The sequence below is a fragment of the Hemicordylus capensis genome, chromosome 1 (genome assembly GCF_027244095.1).
Source record: "Hemicordylus capensis ecotype Gifberg chromosome 1, rHemCap1.1.pri, whole genome shotgun sequence".
NCBI lineage: Eukaryota > Metazoa > Chordata > Lepidosauria > Squamata > Cordylidae > Hemicordylus > Hemicordylus capensis.
The window spans coordinates 451506431-451515904 of record NC_069657.1 but is presented as its reverse complement, the minus strand read 5'-3'; positions in this window follow the sequence as shown (position 1 = coordinate 451515904).

Here is a 9474-nt window from a genome sequence, read left to right as displayed (position 1 = left end):
TGTACCTCTGGTTTAGCGGTACCCGAATTATGTCCAAATGCTGCCACCAGTTAGCTTCCCCGCCAACCGGAGTTGAGGGATTAAGCTCCTCCTTCACTCCGGCTGCTATTGGCTGTGTGGGATGTCCTTCATGAAAAAAGAGAGTCCACACAGTCTCATTGACTGCAGAGAGGATGCTCTCCAGTACGTCCAAATGCAGATGGGAAAGTGGGGGGAGGGGGCCATGGAACCGTGGGTCCGTTGGACCCTCAGTCCTGACGTCCAAAGGTGTACACCCTGAAACAGAGTGTGTTGGGAAGCTGACAAAAACTGTTTATTTTTATCAAATCGGCTGTTGGAGATGAACTTCCAGTGCATTGACCTTTTGCACCAACTGTCCTAATGACCACTAGGGGCATTGGGAGTAGAGACAGTGAGTCAGGGTCTCCCTATCTGTCCCTGCTCTATGACCCCTGAACTGACTCTGCACCACTTCCTGTGCTGAGTCACAATCCTTCCTTTCCTCCTAGAGAGCAGATGGAAACATCTCTCTCTCTCTCCTTACCTATCCACTATGTAGTCCTTTAGATTAGATATAGGTCTTTCCTATCCAAGTGTATTTAACCAATAAATATTTAGTATTTAGTTCTACAAGGATCTCCATGTGTTTTCTCTAAACAGCTGCAGTATCCAAACCATCCTCTGCTACCTACTCTGTAACTGGAGTGGGTGCTCATTCCTTAGTGCTCTGCTGTTTTACCTATTGTGGGTAAAATCAACAACCTCTAACAGTTTCTCCTGCCCCCTCTCCTCTCACAGAGTGCAAGGAACCACCAACTGGCCTAGAATAATTGGATTTTAGAACTGGAAGGGACCACAGAGGAAATACGACCCTTGCCCATACTCATTAGGAAGTAAATCTTCATGGGCTGGCTCAGCTGATAGGTCTCCCGGGTCCTGCCTGTCTCATGGAGGGGAGTGAAATTTACAGCTGGAAGGGACCTTTAAGATCTTCTAATTCTATCCCCCCTGGTCAGTGCAAGAATCTGTTGTAGCATCCCTGACAGATGGAGGCCCCGCCTCTGTTGCAAAACCACTAGGGAAGGATTGCTTTCCACTGCACGAGGCCGACTGTTCTACTGGGGCATAGCTCCTTTCTTTAAGATTCCCGCCCCTCCTTGGTCCATGCCTCACCTAAATTTGCTTCCTTGCCATGTCAGCCAATTGCTTCTAATCCTGCCTTCAGGAGCAAAAAGCCAGCTCCTGCTTCTATGTGATGCAGCCCTTCAGATATTTGAAGACAGCAGTCGTGCCTCCCCTTAGCCTTCTCTTCTCCAGGCAAGTTGTGTGGTCATGCAAATGGCCTCTGCGCATTACCAGTACAGCTCTCAACTGGTTTGTTTCTAACCCAGTTCAAACCAAGCTGGGTCACACACCCCAAATCTGTGGCAACCCTGAGCCAGTTTGCAGCAGCAGCAGCTGCATTGTTTGTTTGTTTGTTTGTTGGATTCATATACCGCCTAATGTAGAAATCTCTAGGTGGTGTACAAAATTAAAACAATATAAAATAAAAAAACATTTAAAATTCATTAAAAGATAAAATCATAATAGATAAAAACACCAAAAATTGAAAAAGTTGGTTTCAGTTAAAAGCCTGGGGAAATAGGAACTGTAAAGGGCTTTATAGGTACTTTGTACCAGTATTTGGTATTTCGTTTGGAAACATATCAGCAACCAGTGAAGTTCTTTTAGAATCGGTGTTATATGGTCCCTTCAGGTAAACCCAGAGACCAATCTGGCTGCTGCATTCTATACCAATTGTAGTTTCCAAACTACATACAAAGGCAGCCCTACCTAGAGTGCATTACAGTAGTCAAGCCTGGAGGTTACCAGCATATGTACCACAGTTTTAAGGTCATTTGTCTCCAGAAACGGATGTATCTGGCATATCAGCCAAAGCTGATAAAAAGTACTCCTGGCCCCAGCCTCAACCCGAGAAACCAGGGAGAGATGGGGATCCAGGAGTACTCCCATGCTATGAACCTGATAGTTTAGGGGGAGTGTAACCCCATCCAGAACAGGCAGATCTAAACCATCTCTCGGATCCTGACCCCCTACAGCCAGTACCACTGTCTTCTTTGGATTCAACTTCAGCCTGTTATCCCTCATCCAGCCCAATATCGCCTCCAGGCAAGCACTTGGGGTGGGGTGGGGTGTCATGCCATTTCCTGATGAAGTTGGTATGGACAAATAAATCTGGGTTTCATCAGCATATTGATAGCATCCCAGACCAAACTTCCTGATGATCTCTCCCAGCGGTTTCATGTAGATGTTAAAAAGTATCAGAGACAGTATGGAACCTTGTGTAACCCCACACTTTAGCTCTCGCTTTTCAGAGCAACAGTCTCCAAGTGACACCATCTGGAATCTGCCAGAGAGGTAGAAATGGAGCCACTGTAAAACAGTCCCACCTAATCCCACCTCCTTCAAGTGACCCAGCAGGATGCCATGGGCAATGGTATTGAAAGCCATGTGGTATTGAAAGCCTCATGGTATTGAGATCCAAGAGGATCAGCAGAGTCACACTCCCTCTATCGATTACCAATTGGAGATCATCCATCAGCCTCACCGAGGAGGTCTCAACCCCATAGCCCACCTGAAAGCCGGTTTGTTTAGTGGCGACACGTGGCTGGGCCTTCTCTGTGGCTGCCCCAGGGCTTTGGAAAACACTCCCTGTCAAAATAAGAGCATCTCCATCTCGGATTGCTTTTTAAAAGACCCTCAAGACACACCTGTTTTCTCAGGCTCTTAACTGAAATTAATTTCAAACGGTTTCATTGTTTTTATCCCGTGAAACAGTTTTAACTCTTTCTACTCTGCTTTAGATTTCTTGAGCTTTAACTTCTGTACACTGCCTAGAGACACACAGATCAGGCGGTACATAAATATGATGAACTAGTGTTTTTAAGCCCGTTATAATAACGGGCTCTAGTGGGGGGGGATGCTAGTTTGTTCCTCCTCCCTTCACCTCCCAGTTGCTTCTTCCTTCCTCCCAGTTGCTAGGATGGAGTCCCATCGCCCAAGACCCTCAACAGCAGCCACAGGAGCAGCAGCCAGATAGGCGGCTGCACGTTGGTTTTGGGCTGGAGGGGCTTTTCTTCGGCCGGGCCACGCACCTGGCGGCGGCCACTTCTCGTTGGCCGTCCCGCCCGCCCGGCGGCGGGGCTTCTCCTCGGCCAGCCAGCCCGCCTGGTGGCGTTCGCTTCTCCTCGGCTGGCTTGCTTCTCCTCGTCCGGCTTCTCCTCGGCCTTGCCAACATGGTGGCCCATGTCTGGGCGGCCATATCTTTTTCAGTGGTTCTGAGCATGCACTCTGCACATGCTCAGAACCGCCGAAACAGACACGGGCAGCACGGCCGCACACTCAGGGTCTTTATTATAGAGGATAAATAATGAACCACAATGCTGCACTTCATGAGGTCTTAGGAGCGTAGAAGAGAGTGGAATGATCTGGATGCCGTAAGGTCATCCACACAACCTCTGTGTCAGGGGCTGGGGAGGGCGGTGGGGGGCAGGGGGAAGGAAGGTGGAGGGAGGCAGGCTTGGTCCTACCTTCCCTGCCAGATGATCAGAGCTCGTATTCAGACACACAGTTCGCACGCCCAGACGATGCAGACTGCAGCAAGTAGTGAGGCCATCGGGAGGCTGGGGAAACGGAGCCTGGCCTCCAGAAACCCCACAATGCACTGCCCTGCTGGGCACTCTTGCTGTCCAGCTCTATGAACGCTCGGGATGCAGGGAGTCTGACAGTAAGGACAGCCAATGAGTAGCCACTACGCCAAGCCAGTGTCTCTGGATTTCTGGAAGAGAGGAAGTTCTGAGAAGCCAACATATGTTCTTATGTATTTGATGGTGGGTGGCGGCGGGCGGGTCGGGGGGAGATCCCTAATCCAAATCAAGTTTACTAATACATTATTTTTAACAATGCTTTAATTGCAAGGGACAGGCTGGGAGCTAATAAGCGACGTTTCTTCACTGCTGAGCAGGAAGTGTTGATGGTGACGAGAGGAGCATCAGCAGGCAGAGCAGAAGCAGGATTCCATCAGGGCTGTCGAGGGAAGGAGGATTTCCTTGATTTGCTCACACTTTGGGAGATGGTGTAGTATAAGGGACATTCCTGTTGAGGGATGGAAACAGGCAAAAAATGCCAGAGTCACTTTGTTCTCTTAGTGTAGCCAGAGCAAAAAGAGAGCAGCTCAAGTGTCAGATATTGAGAAGGGCCACAAGGCCCTTCGATATCTGGAGACCCAAGCTGAGAAGAACTCCTGATCTATACCCTTCCTTGTGGTGGAGACACCCAAAGCCACAAACCCCAAAATAAAACAATAGTCCGCCAATCTCCTGAATCTTCCTGCCCTTCCACAATGAAGAACGTTGTGCTAGTCCAAAGAGATGGCGGAGCAGTGCGAAATCATGGGGATTTCCAGACTTGCTCTCGTGAACTCTTGTGCAATGGCATTCTTGCACAAAAGTCCCCTGCCAAGCATACGAGGCATGCCACAGGCTGCTCACCTGGTTGCACAAGCGCAAACACTAGTCTGGAACACCAGCTCCAGAATTAGCACAAGCAGCAAGAGCAACAGCCGTGAGCAAGCGCAATGTCCTTGCACAAGCAGAGCATCCGTGATGGTGTCAGCCACTACCAATAAAGATGCCAGAGCTAGCAAGAAATGAGAAGCAGAATCCAGGGAGATAAATAATCCAGTGGAGGGCTATCACATAAACCAGAGAACCTAAAAAGGCTCATGGTTTCAAATGCATTTTAAAATGGCAGCACCAGAGAGCATGTTAGTAAGTCAGTAAGTCAGTCAGTAAGTGAATGAATGAATGAATGAATAGGAGGAAGCTAAACCAGAGGTAGTCAACCTGACATTCTCTAGCTGTTGTTGGGCTACAGCTCCCCTCACCCTTAGCTGCAACAAATTGTAGCTGAGGATGATGGGAATTGTGGTCCATCAACAATGGGAGAGCCTCAGGTTGACTACCCTTGAGCTATTTGATGGCAAGGAGTTCCACATGTTGCGTGCCACCACAGAAAATGTCCTCAAACACGTCATTGCCAGTTTAACCTCTGAGAGTGGTGGGATACATGGAAGGATACACTAGATCAGGGATTCTCACCGTTGGGTCGCCAGATGTTATTGGACTTCAACTCCCATAATTCCCAACCAAAGGCCACTGGGGCTGGATATTATGGGAGTTGAAGTCCTATTACATCTGGTGACCCACATGTTGTGAATACCTGCACTAGATGACCACTAGGGATGGACAGGCTTCTATGAGGGTGGAAGATAGTCATCCAGGTATCCCAAACCTTTTAAGCTGGGGCTTCATTCATTCATTCATTCATTCATTCGATTTCTATACCCCCTTTCCAAAAATGGCTCAGGGTGGTTTACATTAAAACATTTCCAGGAATGGGAATATGTGAACTGACCTTACACTGATAACAGCTCTAGCTTTTAGCTAGAAATGCAGAGATTGGACCCGAGGCCTTTGCTTGCAAACTAGTTACCGTCTTCTTCCACTTGACCCAAACTCCTCACCGAGTGGATAGACAGAGTGGTGGCTGTGAGCATGCCCAGTCTAACATAGCTGCAAGGCTCCATGAGGTACTGCAGCCAAACACCAAAATAGGCTCTGAAGCGTTTAAAATTTAGTGTGTGTGGAAGCAGCATGAGCACATTTATTCCCATTCCTGTGAGGGCGGGTAAATGTGGCAACCCAGTAGATCCCTGGGTTCCCTGCAGCCCCTGACTACTGAGGGCATCTGTGTGAGCATGAAGAAGCTTAAGTGGCAGCATCTGGACTAAGTGTTCCAGGGCTCAACCGATGCTCCAGCGCCATGCTCTTCCTTTCATGCAGGAAAGACACACACAGAACTGGATGTGGCCCAATGACACTGGCCTTCTGTATCTTAGAGGCTTAGAACATCAGCCAGTTAATGCATGGAGGAAAGAGACAGTTAAAGCTGTGCATGACAGGACTACAACTCCCAGTAGCCCAAGACACAGTGGCCTCCTGCCATTGATGGGTGTTGTCGTCCATCAACACCTGGGTACCCAAGGTTGAGAACCTCTGGTCTGATAGGCTGAAACTCTCCGTTCCTTTTGCCTTCTGAAGAATCATTTACGACCCACACCATATTTCGTGTAAACCCTGCCATGGACTTCAGAGATTACAAGTACTGGGGAAATGGGCTTGGACTTGGTTACTCCAGAGTTAGGCCAATTCAGTTCAGTGGGACTTACTGCCTAGTAAAAGGTGACTACCAGTTTTAAAATCAGGACTACTTGGAAAAGCAAATGCTGGAGATGGAGAACTGGCCTTGTGATAGGCAGCATGAATGGTCCCCTTTGCTAAGCAGGGTCTGCCCTGGTTTGCATTTGAATGGGAGACTGCATGTGAGTGTCGTCTGCTGTAAGATATTCCCCTTAGGGGATGGGTCAGTAACTCAGTGGTGGAGTATCTGCTTTGAATGCTGAAGGTCCCAGGTTCAGTCCCTGGCAGCATCTTCAGGTAAGGCTGGGAGAGAGTCCTGCCTGAAACCCTGGAGAGCCACTGCCAGTCAGTGTAGACACAACTGAGCTAGATGGGCCAATGGTCTGACTCAGTAGAAGGCAGCTTCCTATGTTCCTATGGTGGTGGGACAGAGAAGATGCAGCTTCTCTCTGGCAGCACTTCGGATCTGTCATTGGTGGAGCTGAGTTACCATTTGGGGACACAACAGTTTCTCCATAACCCGCACGATCCATTCCGTTCGGTGTTAAAAGGACATCTCCTCCACTGGCAAGTCCCCCCAAGCCTCTTGCATCGTTTCTTCTTCCATGACCTGGCAAATCCTGTGCAAAAGAAAAAGACGACTATTAATTGGGCAGCAGCAGGCTCAAGAAGGGACGGGAAGAAGGCCAGGACAGAGTCACAGACTGGAGCCTTGGGTTTATGAATCCACAGCATATTCCAAGATCATCTACTGTTGTTGTTGCTGCTGCTACTACTTTTAATATAGTACTTCTCAACAATATAAGAACATAAGAAGAGCCCTGCTGGATCAGGCCTAAGAAGGCCCATCTAGTCCAGCATCCTGTTTCACACAGTGGCCCACCAGATGCCTCTGGGGAGCCCACAGGCCAGAGGGATGTGCATGCCCTCTCTCCTGCTGTTGCTCCCCTGCCACTGGTATTCAGAGGCATCTTGGAGGTCGTCTATAGCCGCCAGACTTGTAGCCATCAATAGACGTGTCCTCCATGACCATCAATAGACCTGTTCTCCACCACATCCCAGGGCAAGGAATTCCACAGATTAATTATCCTTTGTGTGAAAAAGATCTTCTGCTTGTCGGTTCTAAATTTCACAACCTTCAGTTTCATGGGGTGACCCCTGGTTCTAGTGTTGTGAGAGAGGGAGAAAAATTTCTCTCTGTACACCCTCTCCACTACATGCATAATTTTATACACCTTGATCATGTCTCCCCCTAGTTGCCTCTTTTCCAAGGTATAGAGCCCGAGATGCTGTTGCCTAACCTCATAAGGAAGGTGCTCTAGGCCCCTGATCATTTTGGCTGCCCTCTTCTGCACCATTTCCAGTTCTACAATATCCTTCTTAAGATACGTTGACCAAATCTGTCCGCAGTACACAGTACTCCAGATGTGGCCACATCATAGATTTGTATTATAATATTAGTATTTTTATTTTCAAACCCCCTCCTAATGATTCCTAGCATGGAATTAGCTTTTTTCACAGCTGCCGCACACTGAGATAATACTTTCAATGAGCGGTCTGCCACGATCCCATGATCTCTCTCCTGGTCAGTCACCAGCAGCTCAGATCTCATCAGCGTATATGTAAAGTTGGTGGGTTTTTGCCCCAATGTGCATCACTTTACATTTACTTACATTGAACCACATTAGCCATTTTTTGCCCAATCCCCCAGTTTGGAGAGATCTTTTTGGAGTTCCTCACAATCCATTGTGGACTTCACTACCCTAAATAGTTTAGTGTCATCTGCAAATCTGGTCACTTCGCTGGTCACCCAAACTTCTAGATAATTTATGAACAAGTTAAAGAGCACTGGTCCCAGTACCGATCCCTGTGGGACCCCACTTCCTACCTCCCTCAATTGTGAAAACTCTCCATTTATTCCTACTCTCTGTTTCCTCTCCTTCAACCAGTTACCGATCCACACTACTAGTCAACTACTAGTCGGAGGGCTGTGGGCCACCTCCAGCCTCAAAGGTAGGATGCCTCTGAGTACCAGCTGCAGAGGAGTAACAGCAGGAGAGAGGGCATGCCCTCAACTCCTTCCTGTGGCTTCCAGCGGCATCTGGTGGGCCACTGTGCGAAACAGGATGCTGGACTAGATGGGCCTTCTTGGGCCTGATCCAGCAGGGCTGTTCTTATGTTCGTATATTATGTTCACAGATGAACCTGATGCTTATTCCATGAGTGGTAAATTTACTCAAGAGCCTTTGGAGGAGAATAGGGGTGTGCACGGAACCGGCTGGCCTGCTTGGGTTCAAGTCCGAACTGGACTGGAACCTGAGTGCACCAGTTCAGTCCAGCACTGCTCAACCCCCCCGCCCCCCGGTTCGGTTTGGGGTGGATCTCGAATAGCCCCACCCAAATTTATTTTTTAAAAAAAAAACTTTTCTACCCTCTGTTGGAGTTCCTTGGGGTGGTTTTGGTGGTCCACGGAGGTTCCCCCTCCCCCCACCTCCTTCTAAATGCCCCCCATCAGCCTTTTTGGCTGTTTGTGCATGTGCGGTGGCCACCATTTTGGCTACCGCACCATGTTACCAAGGCCCAGCGGGCCAAAAAATGGCTGAAAATGCTGGAGGGGGACATTTCAAAGGTCGGCAGAGGGGAGGGGGGACCTCCATGGATCCCCACCCCAAGGAACTCCCCCAGAGAGGAGAAAAGGTTGAAAAAAATCAGAAACAAAAATCACAAACTGGCAGGGTCGGGCTTCGGTTCCAGTCTGGACAGAAATGGGGAGGGGTTCAGTTTGACCCTGAACCTCTGAACCATCGAACCAAACCTCCAAATCCCTGAACCAGTTCACACATCCCTAGTGGGGAACTTTATCAAAAGCTTTTAGAAAGTCCAAGTATACTATGTCAACCGGGTCACCTTTATCCACATGCCTGTTGACACTCTCAAACGGTTAGTGAGGGAAGACTTTCCCTTGCAGAAGCCATGCTGCTTCTCCTTTGCAAGGCCTGTTCTTCTATATACAGTTCTCAAACTGATTTACACAGAAAAATGAATGATGATGAGGAAATGGTCCCCAGTCGCCAACAAGCCCACAGCCAAAAAAGAACGCATGTTAAAGCGGGGGGGGGACCTTTAGTTTACAGGGATAGTTAGGATTCAACTGAGCTTTAGAAAGTGAATCAATGTGATGGCCCATGGTGTTCACCCCATGAGGGTATAAGAT